Below are 10040 nucleotides of genomic sequence, written 5' to 3'. Positions count from 1 at the left end.
TTTTCCTCAAACATTTTGAGGAATATGATCCTCAAGCAAGATTAACAAGTCTTTAATAACACTCGTGTTATGAAATGTCATTATAATCAAGCAGTAAATCAATGGCACGGTAGCTCATGCTGCAGATCACACGGGCTGTATTTTGAGAGGAACGAAAGAAAGGGCAACCTCCTCATCTTTTCTGATGTGATACATGTCATCTGTACGTACACCTTTCACACAATGACATTTTTGGTACCTCTAGTCAGCCGTGAGGCCATCTGTCTGCATCGTAAGGGGTATATGGAAAGGGAGAGGGATTTTTTTTCCTTCACTTTACACAACCTGCAAAGTAGGTTAAATGCCACAGGAAATCTGCACAAACATTTGGAGAGAGGAGATGAGGAAGGAAGGAAGAAGGAAAAATGTTCTGTGCTGGTTGTCCTGTCCCTAAAATAAGGAAAAGAAGGTGTCTTTTAAGAGATCAAGTAGGACCCTGGCAGTCTCCGTGGTCTCTTCTGCACTCTACCAAGCCAAGATGTAAACTTGTCCAGACTCAGCAGGGCCTGATGGGGAAACCCTCTGTTTATGGTGATAAGCCAAGAAATAAGGTACTCTCAGGGTAGGCAAATAGGAGTGACCAGACTAGATGAGGTGAATTCAGATCCCTTCTATGTGTGGACCTTTGTGTCCTAGGTGAACACCTGAGGAGGAACTTCTGGGTCAGAAGGCTTGATCCCTCCTTGTGAACACAGTCATCCCTGTGCTTTGTGTGCGCCTGAAGCAGGGAGATGGTGGTAGCTTCCATGGGAGATTTGGGATCCATGGCCTGAGATCATGTTGTGTCTGGCCTGATGGATGTTTAATCACTGCTGAATGGCTGCTTACACTATGTCCTGTCGTGTTTTATTTTACAGCTCCCCCAGCCTCCTCCCCTTGCAGCAGCAGTGGTCAGACCTCCACGAGGCACATGAGCCATTGCAAAAGCCACTGATGCTCCTCCAGTGCAGAACTGGAAGGACCCAGATGTGCCTGTGCCACAGCACCATAGTGGGAGATGCCCTGCAGAAGCAGAGGATGGGGGTAGAGGCAGAAATGTGGGAGCAGAGATGTAGCCTAAAGTGAAGCTGTCAGAACTAGGTCCTGGTGAGTGAGATAACACATGCATTCCCTTGCCTAGTCCGGGCTGAAGTAGCACATCTGGGGCACACATTGACCACCGCTTTGGAACACCTTTGCCATTAGCACTAAAAACACATCCTGGAGGACATCAGGACTTGAGATGAAGGAGGTGAGAGGGGAAATAAGACACCTTGCTTCCCCCCTCACCTTGTTCCTCCCTCCTCCCACATGGCTCCCACTTTGCGACTTAAATGCTGTCAGTCTCCTTACAGGAGGAATATGTTTATAGAAGCCCCATCTCTATGGCTGCAGGTTTTTATGATACCAGATGTCAGAAGACATGAAGTTGATAAAATAAAGCATAGTCCAAGGGAAAGGGTCAAAATTATCTGCTGCCAGCAGTGAGAATTACAGCTTCTCCGACTTCCATGGAGCAGTTTACCCCAGTGAGAACTGGGGCTGCCAAGAGGGCATAGATGTAAATGATTAGTCTGAGCGTGCTGTTCAGACAAGAAGACATTTGCCCTTTGCAGGAGAGGTTTTGCTAGGAAGGGTTAATGCCTTCTCCTTTGAAACACAGCACAGCAGCTGCAGATGACATCAGACTTTCTGCCATACTGTTTTGTATCAACACACAGGAATCATCCAGGGAAGACCGAGCACTGCTTGAGACTGTAACGAGAGCAGCGGTCAGACATATCACAATAAATGACATCATTTAGAGATTTCTCCATCATGTGGTTGTGCTTAACACCAGAGATATCTCCCAAATATCAGGGTGTATGCAGATGGAGCAGAAGCACCAAGGGTTCAAGGTATCTTTCTGGTAATCAACCCACCAGAAAGACAGGGATCTCAGGTCCACAGGTGAAACTCGCCTGCTTTCAAAGTAAAGCCAGCAGCCCAGGAAGATGCCAGGGTGTATAACTGAAGGATCCACATCATTATATTTTGGCACTGTGCAGCAAAGCTGAGGAGGAGCAGGGTAATTAAAATTCATATGTCATTTCCATTTCCTCTGCATGCCTACAAGACTGTTTATTCTCACCATCTGAAAGAGATTCTCACCATCTGAAAGAGATATTAATTGCTGCTTTTGGTTGGTGAGAATAAACACTACAAGAGATCAAGTTCCCTAGTGAAGCCTCCTCAGTTTTGCATTTAAAACCCAATGGAACAGCTTAAAAAGGCTGCTTTTGTCTGCACAGCAACTGGCTTAGGATGTAAGCCCAGAGTCCAAGTCCATTATTACCACTTGTCCACCAAAACTGTGCTGACAAACACTAGATCAGAGTTTGCTGCCCATTTCCATCAGCCACAGCTCAACACAGTAAGAAGATTTCAGCCACAGATTGGGTTTAGGTGCTTTGCTTCAAACATTTCCTTTTCTTCATCATCACTTGTGCAGGTAGGATCCCAAACCAGGACCTTGTACACAACCTGGAGACAGAGTGTGGAAATAAAACATGTTTGCTTATCAGTATTTTAACACTGATGTGGTATTGATGCTGAGTTGAGCTCCAATGGAGAATCTGTGACAGGCTGTGCTGCTGCACTGTTCCTGGCGCATCTTGGAGACTGCTCCTCTCCTGCAAGCATCACACCTTGTTACAGAATGCAGTTTGGTGGGGATTTCTTGCCCTGTACCAGAAGTGCCAGTGATGTCTGCAGAGAGCAGTCAGTCCCAGGCCAGAGCTGCACCCATGACTGGTTTGACTCCAGCACAACTGGAGTGCACAGAGTGCAGTTGGGATGTTGGATAACACACCCACAGATTTCACTGATTCCAGGCAGGGGGCTGCTCCTGTGACAGCCCTGTGACACACCCCAGCAGAAAAATACGTTAGGAAAAATTCATGTTCCTGGCAAATTGAGATGCTGCAGAGTGAAGTACACTTCCAGGAGGCTTTCACCAACCCAGAGATGTCATATTTTTACAAACTAGAACAGAACATAAGAGGTTCCAAAGAAACACAAGGAAGAGTTTCTTCCCTGTTGAGGTGAGGGATCACTGGAAGGGGCTGCCCAGATGGATTGTGGAGTCTCCTTCTCTGGGAACATTCCAAACCCACCTGGACTAGTTCCCTTGGAACGTACTCTAGGTGGTCCTGCTCTGGCAGGGGGGTTGGACAGGATGAACCCTCCCAATACTTAAGATTCAATGATTCTGTGACTCTGTATGTGCTACCAAACCATCCAGCAGACAAGAGGAGAGAAGGTATATACAACAGGCCAAAACAAAAGTTAGGCACCCACTGCATATACTGCTGCCATTTCCCAGCTAAAAACAGCTCATGAGAACCTTTTAAGAAGGATAAGGTTTTCATAAATCACTGAGCTTCACAGAGCTTTGAAAATGAACACTGCTGTTACCAAACATCTTCCAGCAGGTGATGGAAGGGACTGGGGAGCGCTTCAGCAACAGAAGAAAGGTTGAGACAAAGGGAACATTGTTATCCTACTCAAGCAGGAAGCTAAGGAAGCTCCAGGCAGCCTGCATCTCCAACAGCTCCTTCAGCTCCTGGGAGGGTTTTGCCAGGGTTGTAGCTCAGGCACACAGTATTTTCAGAAATGAAATACAGACTGCAGAAATGTTGGAACAAGTGCATTCAAGACAAACAAACAAACAAACAAAATCTGGTTTTAAAATTTGTCTGTCACTTGTCAATGACTATAAAAATTCACAAGTTGGTTGTGCAGAATTTGTTAGCCACTTGAGTTGCACATGGTGTGGGTGAGATGGATTTCAGCTAAGCATAAAGAGAGGGAATTAGCGTGGTGTACTTTCAGACAAGAACTCCAGAAAAGGGACAGAGATTACAAGTAATGAATTTCTAGGAAGAGATAGTCTGAGAATACTTTTCAGTTAACAGTATTTCTTCTGCCTCTCAACCAGTTATTTACCTGAACACTTTGGTTCTCAAGAGATCTGGAGTGATGCAAAAAACCTACCCTCCTTGCAGCATCTGTTTACAAAAGCTGTACCTGCTGCACAGCCATCACAACAGAACAAATTTGGCTTCAGTGCTAATTTGCTCACCATAAGTGTCACTTGAGACAGAAGCTGGAGTAATAGATAACAATCTCCATAAACATATCCAAACCAAACACTACAGCACCATGAAAGCTGTGAAAGCTGAGGAGAAAACATACAGAAGTTAAAGGAGTATCATCTTTTGAGCATTTGTGGGCAAGCCACAGTGTATGCAGGACCTTCTCATCCTTTGGGGACCTGCATTACGTTCCTTTTTAGGTACAGCCCAAATGCTAAACTCATCCTTTACAGCTCCCCTCGATTCTTTTGCACATACCACCCTTCTGCTACTGAAAAAAATATTGTGCTGACTTGATGGAATGGGGAAAGGGTATTTTGTGCCTGCTCTGACCCACAAGAAGTCAACAGGATTTTGTGCCACTGGGTTAAAGGCAGCAGGAACAGGCTCTTAATGAGAAACGAAGGGAGGCTGTATGTTGTGCTTGGACAAGTGTACCTCTGTCACACTCCCATTGTGATTTGCTGCAGTTCTCTTGGGACTATTTCTAACAGAAACACGTAAGACAACTTGATCAAATGCAAATCATGGCAACTATTAAAAAAATAACCACATCCTTAAGCTTTTGAGTAAAGGAGAGAAGCACATCAGTGACTCACTAATCAATGCATGGACCCTCTTGACAGGGCCTCTGTGGAAACACATCATAGATATTTGATTGTGGTTATGAAATAACATGTGGAGAATATGTAAGGTACTTATCCCTACACCTTCACAACAGTGCAGCTGCCATTACTGGCAGTGCAGGAATCGGTGACAACATCCTATCCATCACACTGCAAATGTGATGCAATAGTAGCCCAGCACAGCCTCCCCTAGAGATATTCTAGCTATTGGACAGTTATTTTGAGCCTCCACTTCTGAAACTTCACTTCAGTGGCAAACTTGCCCTTTTTTATAATCATCTGTCGAGCAACACACCTAACCATAATGCTTTTGTCTCCCAGAAAGGATCATGCTCAGAACTATCCCAGTCCACAGAAAAGGTGGTGATCACCTGGAGAGCAAGAGTGGCATTTCCAGAGTCCTTTCCCAATAAAGTTCCTGACTGATGAGCAGAGTTATTTACATGACTGCAAGGCATGCTGCAATAAAACATATTTTCCCCTCTGACCAGTGAAACATCTGGGGTTGCCCCCAGGTGTCTGTAGACACCAGTCCTACACCCATCAGAGCAATATTGCATGCCTGGCAAAACTCCAACAAAGAGCACCAGGAGCAAGGTTAAATATCAGTCAGGGAGGTGCAACACCACATAAAAGGTGAGATCCAAGGGGAGGAGAAAGATTACAGCAGTGCAGGATCCTGGGGTGCTCCTGTTACACACAACTCCTGAGAGCTCCTCTGTGCTTTTGGTTTTCATTAGCATTTGTTAACATATGGAGATATTTACCCAGAAGGAGGGTTGGTGGAGAGGTTACCAGAAACAGCCTCTCTCCCTTTCCCCCCTCCCCTCCCTAGTGGGACAGAGGGGCCAGCCCTCCAGCTGGTATAAATCTGCAGTGCTCCACTGATTTACACCAGCTGAGCACCTGGCTTCAAGACATTTCCGATCATACATATAAAAAGAACAGCATCAGGGTATGCTGCTTATAAACCTCCCTCTGGAGCCAAGGCTGTGCTCTTTGACTGGACCCTGTGCCACGCAATGCCATCTCCCATGGCATCAGCTGGATACAGCCAGGCCCTCTCCTGTTTACTGTCACCTGGGGAAAATAGGTGCAGGATCCTAATTCCCATCTCCTCTTACAAAATGGAGGTGGGAGAGGGGAGGGGAAATCCCTGCCCACTCCCTGGCCTGGCCATGTGGGGAGGATTAGTTAGCCAGTGTTTATAAATTACTCTGAAGGGGTCAAGTGTGGGAGTGATTGATGTCAGCTTCTCAGCATTGTGTTTAACAGCTGAAGGAGGGTGGCTTTTAATTTCTCTTAATACCAGAGCAAATGGCACTCACTGCCCAGCCTTTGGCTTGCCAGGGCAAAGCTGAGGCCCACACTGCTGGCTTCTCTGGTGCAGGAGGCACAGCCTGGCCCCTGCACAGTCCTGTGGAAGAGGCAGTGCAGCCCCAGCCACCTCCTCACAGCTCCCTGCAGACAGTACTCACTTCCCCCCATTGCCCAGGCATTTATTTTAGTGCAAGGGAAGGTCTTTCCTACTGTCAGGGCCTCACTACCTCCCATGGCTTGAATCACGTACCCACCACAGCTGTTTTGGTTCACCTCGCATCCGCAGTCCTTGTTGGCATTTCCCCATGCGCAAGTGGCAGGAAGGTGGCCTGTCCCCTTTGCTTTCCTGCAGACCACAACTGTGCCTTTGCACCAATATTTTTCACAGCCTTTTCCTCATTTTTCTACAGTCTTTGGCTCATTTTTCCAAAGAAAAAATTATTCCCTTTATAGCAGCAAAGAATCTTTCCTGTGATGAGCATAACTCAGCCCTGATAATGCAAGATCACCCACACGGCAGCACCTGCTGCCTCTGGAGGGAGGCACACAAGGAGGAATCACAGAATGTTAAGGGTTGGAAGAGACCTCAAGAGATGATCCAGTCCAACCCCCCCCCGCCAGAGCAGGACCACCTAGAGCAGGTCACATAGGAACTCATCCAGGTGGGTTTGAATGCCCCCAGAGAAGGAGATTCCACAGCCCATTTGGGCAGCCCATTCCTCACCTCCACAGGGAAGTAATTCCTCCTTGTGTTTCTTTGGAACCTCTTGTGTTCCAGCTTGTACCCGTTGCCCTTTGTCCTATCATTGGCCATCACTGAGAACAGCCTGGCTCCATCCTCCTGACACCCACTCTTTATGCATTTGTAAACATTAACAAGGCAATCATCTCAGGTGAGAGCAACAGAAGAACAACCTGCTTGGCTATGGTGGAAATGTCTGGTTTGGCTGGTGCCACAGCCAGCTTTGGGCCCAGGAGATGGCCCATGTTGCAGTGAGAAGCTGGGGAAGGACAAGTCCCTGAACTAGCTGCAACACCAGCTTCCCCAAGGCCAACACAGCCTTGTGCAGGTCTCCCGTGGCCAGAACGCCACAGTATTGCCCTTCCTCCAGATCCCACAACACAGGGGCAGCTCAGCACTGGCAAAGGCGGGTTTGCAGCACTCACCACATCCCTGGAGCCATCCTGTTTCCTCAGAAAGGTAACAGGATATTTGGCTTTAAAGCAGGCAAGGGTGCAGCCTCAGTCCCATGCCTCCTGAGGTCTCTGGTAGTTTTGCCACTGGTTTTACCAGCCAGGCCATCAGGGTCACTGCCTGGTGCTTAAGCAGCCCCTCTGGAATCACAGCCTTAGACTGCAATTAGTGCTGATTTATTCTGGGTGATTACAGTTCAACACAGACCAGTACTGGTCTGGCTGCCACAATTCATCCTTGAGATTTGCCAGTAAAGGCAGCAATTCTTTTGATCTTTCTAATAGAGAAAATTGGAGAGTGTACAATTAGCCTTTTTTTCCCCACTGCCATTTGGATATGACTGCAAGTAGTCTGAGTGGAAGCTCTGCTCGGAGCAGACTGCTGCTCCAGCCCTGCTGGCCACATAACATTGAAGCATTTAAACACTTCCAACTCCACTCCCAAACATGTCAAACGTGTAGGGGGAAAGAGCTTGAAATAAGAGTGAGGGCATTGCCTGGGGCAGAAAGGATGGAGCGATAGAGGAACTCCAGGTACCATTTGACTGCAAAGCATCTTGCTTTACATAGGTCACACAGCTGGGTCTAGCAGGGATCAAGGGGTGACCCAAAACACTGGCTATGTGAGAAAAGAACTCAAATGTGTCATTCCAATTCTTTTGACTAGGAGCTGCTTGTTTGATGCTCCTCTGGAGCGGGCTCAGAGAGGGCAATGGCCGAGCTGTACTACACCAGCTCTGGACAAGTACAGCAGCAAGTGGGCAGCAGGAGACAAGGCAAAAAAGAACATTTCTTTGTCTGCAGGAAATATCCAGGCCATGTATCCTCCTGTACAAAGGATCCACTGAGCCATTGGTCATTTATTCATGCTCTCAGCATTGTCCTTGGCCTCTGTGTGCCATTTGGTGTTTCTTCAGTCTGCAGACAAGATGTGATTACATGGTGATAGCTGCTCCCACAGTCCTCCTTGGCTGAAAGGAGGGAACAATTACAAGCCCCATCTGAAGAGGGACAGATGGAAACAGAAGTCACCAGCCCAAGCAGTGGGTTGGGCAGGGAGGCCTGAACAGAAGCTAAGCCACAGAAGCAGAGTGGGGGCTCCTGCAGCAAGTTCTCAGCAAACTAGTCCTGTCCTCCCACCCCCCAATATGGTCGTGATTATTTATAAGCAGAGGAATACCAACCATTACATCTGTACAAACACACCACAGGAAAACAAACTGTAAAGACATCAGCAATCAAGACCAGACTCTTGGTTGGTTAGTTTGTTCAGATATCATCATCCACTAAAGGCGGCCCCAATGGCGGCTGTAAGTGGCACAGCAGTAAATGTTCCCGAGGCCATGCAGGAGGTGGATGGGGCAAGGTGGGCAGAGAGCAAACCCGGTCTCTCTGGGATCCCTTACTGTTTTGAGAATAAGTTGTGGCCTGTTATGGAGCAGGGCATAACTAAATTGGTGTGGGGAAGAGAAAGGTCACACAAACACGTCCCGGTCAGCATCATTCACTCTGGCACGTCACTTGATGTTCATCCTCAAGTTGAAGCCAGGAAGCTGCCAGAGAAACCATTCAGCTACAAGCTCATCTCTCTTCTGAAAACATCAAGTAACCAGAATATTACTCACAACCAGCCGTGTGCCCACTGCTCCTCACGAGTCTTGCAAAAGTGTAAGTTATACTTTTCCCACCAACTTTGAAAGGTTAGTTGCTTGGTCTGTTTGCTCTCATGATGAAACGTTTCTCCTATAGGGGATTTAATCTTTGGAGGTTAAAGTAATGAAAGAGACCAGAATTTTTTGAACAATTCACCTAATGTGGCTCAAATATTCATCTGTGTTCTTGACTCTTGGGCGCCAGTTAAATACCACTCCATACCCACTCCAAGCCACCCAGTTATTATGCCAGTATTAGCATTTAGCACACATTTACTCAGAAGAAACAAGCCCATGCAAACTATGAATATCTCAACTTCAAAAAATCCAGGAGAGTCTCTTTTAAAAAGCTCCAGGAGGAGACTTTAATGCTCGAGTGCCTTCAAGTCATTCACAAATTAACAAGCACAAAGTATTACTAAACTGAATAGCTTAAGATGTGTGTGTTGCTTTACTCTCATGAGGGTGGGGGGCCACAACTCTGCCTTTCTGCATTAGAAGACCATACCAAAAAAACCTCCAAACCCATAAGGCTGCAGAGAATTCAATAGAATAGCATCACAGCACACTTTCCTCCAGTGGTCCTCCACTGTCCCACACATCCTAAAAATAAGGGGGAGAGTCTCTCTTGCCTTTTGTCACCTGCACAGAAGAGAACCCCTCTCTTCTGCACACTCTATGTCTCTGTAGTGCATCAAGTGTTAGCATGCAGAGGCATGAAACACGGGGAGAAGACTAATAAAAACAAGATGTATTTGTTGCTACAAATGCATTCTTTTACATCAAGACCTCAAGTAAGTTAATCACTTCAGTAAATATTTAAGAACAAGCTGAAGTCAATGGGACTTAGGTGCTTTCCCTCACTTGGGCCCTCAATATGTAAATATGAGCTTCTATTTGATCAGCTCCCAAAACTAAAAAGGTAATAAGTGAATGCAGAACTCAATGGATTTTTTCAGGTCCTGCAACACTATAAAAAGGATGCTCCTTGAAACTGTACCAGGTTTAAAGCAGATAAGGAAAACTGCTTGCTTTTTCACACATCAGGTAATGAATTTCTCTTCCTGCCTCGTATCTTTCTTGTCCCTCATGGG

The sequence above is a fragment of the Colius striatus genome, chromosome 4 (genome assembly GCF_028858725.1).
Source record: "Colius striatus isolate bColStr4 chromosome 4, bColStr4.1.hap1, whole genome shotgun sequence".
NCBI classification, from domain to species: domain Eukaryota; kingdom Metazoa; phylum Chordata; class Aves; order Coliiformes; family Coliidae; genus Colius; species Colius striatus.
This window is presented reverse-complemented; position numbering follows the sequence as displayed.